Below are 2,360 nucleotides of genomic sequence, written 5' to 3' on the forward strand. Positions count from 1 at the left end.
TACAAAAGGAGGGCTGGTTTGTGTGATTAAAGGAAGCAATTAGAAGAGACCAAAGGCAAGCAAGTCATACGCAAATTAACGCAATCAAAGAAAGTTCAAGGAAAGTGAATCTTGGAAGATTTTGAAGAGTGAAAGAACTGGGCCAGCTCTTGATAGTAAGAAGAAAAGAAACGTGAGACAAGGAAGGCAAAAGGAAGTTTTGGTGTGAAGGACTTTGAAGGAAATATTTTAGCAAGAAAGAAGGAAACAAAGTGACCGAGTCATACAAGGAATTGGACTTGAATTTTGACATTAATTGAAGGAAGCATTGAGTTATTAAAAAAGGGGAGGCATGGTAGTAGAAGAGACACGAATTGGAGAGCTACATTCTCTAGCTTTTGTTCTTGTTATTGTCTCTAGCTTTTCTATTTGTTCTTGTTCTTGGTTCATGGCGTTCCCATATTTAGTGTCCTTGTGTTCTCATAACATGAGTAGTTAAACCTCTTTGCTAGGGCTTGATGTAGCATAGTATGATTATTGCAAGTACTTCAATTAATTGAATGCAGAATCTTTGCTACGCTTATAATCTATTGTTTGTTTGGTTGATTGGCCACCAATTGAATGCTCAATTAGATTCATCTAGCTAGGACTAAGGAACAAACCGAATTCACGTGTCTTAGTGGAACTGAAATTAAGGAAATCAATTTTCGACTGCCATGAACAAGGTTTAGGGGATTGATTGGTTGTTATAGTTCTGTAGATCGTAATGAGTTGTTAGCCTTGTATTAAAAACTGCAAACCGAACAGGATTAATCCGTTGTTAATAATATTGTTGGCACCGCGAATGAACGAAACAACATATTTAAGAAAGAATCAACCCTTGAATCGAAACCACAATTGTGTGTTTGTTAATTGGATGCTTGTGATATGATTACTAGGTGAAATCATTGCCCTAGTATTCGTCTCTTATTGGATACAAAATCTGAACTTTATTTCTTTGTTTTTATTTTGTTTTATTTACATCAATCATTCTTCCTTTTTTCTCAAATCTCAATCATTCATCAAGTTAAGTACATTAATTAGATCAACTAGTCTCCGTGGGATCGACCTCGTACTTGCATACATTGTACTATTCATAGACTCTTGTGCACTTGTGAGAAATATTACATCAAGTTTTTGGCGCCATTGCCTGGGACTAGTTTTAATTTAATTGTGTACTTAGCTTTCTTTTTAATTTTTTTTATTTTTCAGGTTGTAAGCAATGGGCAGTGGTTGTGAAAGCCGAAACGATGGGTGATTTTGACATCCCCACCATTCCGAAATCTCCATCATGCATCACACTCCCGACGGCAGCTAGGAACTACGAGCTTAATACTACACACTTTAACATGATGCCTTTTTTTCATGGTCTAAGTTCGGAAGATCCACTTAGTCACATTCGTGAAATTTTTAATATGGTTTCTAGCATGTCTTTGTCCACAGGGGTTACTGAGGAGCACTTGAGGTTGAAGATCTTCCCTTACACTATGAAGGACAAAGCAAGGACATGACTTAATGGCTTGAGGCCGGGTTTACTGGTGACACGGACCGAGGTAAAAAATTTAAATAAATTTTTAGAAAATTTTTTCTCAACTCAAAAAATTGATGCTCTTAGGATAAGATCATGCAATTTGAACAACAACTTGATGAGTCATTTTCTGAGGCATGAGAGAGATTTAATAATTTGTTAACTCAGTGTCCCCATCATGCTTTGCCTTTATTAGTGTTGATGAGCATTTTTTATAAAGCACTGACAGTTCCTAGTAAGGTTGCAGTCAATAATTACGCAGGGGATCTATCAAGAATAAGACTCCAGCAGAATGTCAAACTTTGTTTGATAATCTAGCAGTTGAGACCCAACATTCAGAGATGCGAGGTAAGCGAGCTGGTGTTTATGAACTTAGTAATTTTGATATTTTTGCACCAAGATCACAGGTTGACGCTATTGCTAGTAAGTTGCACATGCTTCTAGCAATGAATGGGCGTACAATTCAACAAGAGCTATGTGCCATATGTCATGTTCCTGGCCATGCCACCAGTACATGCCCTCAAGGAGTGGATTTCCCAGAGTTTGTGCAAGAGCAAGCAAATATGATGAACTCCTATAATCAGAATCCAAGGTTTGATCCCTACTCTAACTCCTATAATCCAGGTTTTCGGGCACATCCAAACTTTTCTTGGAAGAACACCCAGAATCAAGCCAATCCACCTACCACTACATTAGAGGATATGGTGCGACAGTTGGCAATTAACCATCAGAAACTGAAGGCACAAGTGGGTCAAATCGCTGAAGCATTGAGTCAAAGGGAGGCTGGAAAGTTTCCAAGCCAAACTGAGATAAA

General features: G+C 37.9%; 1 non-coding gene across 1 annotated transcript; it reads right to left on the reverse strand.

Moving 5' to 3' along the window:
- Nucleotides 1–1,623: 1,623 nt before the first annotated feature.
- LOC120004702 lies at nt 1,624–1,730 on the reverse strand. Its single transcript, XR_005469618.1, has one exon. It is a non-coding gene; the product is annotated as a small nucleolar RNA R71 (small nucleolar RNA).
- Between the last annotated feature and the right edge of the window lie 630 nt (nt 1,731–2,360).

This window comes from Tripterygium wilfordii, chromosome 8, assembly GCF_013401445.1.
Source record: "Tripterygium wilfordii isolate XIE 37 chromosome 8, ASM1340144v1, whole genome shotgun sequence".
NCBI lineage: Eukaryota > Viridiplantae > Streptophyta > Magnoliopsida > Celastrales > Celastraceae > Tripterygium > Tripterygium wilfordii.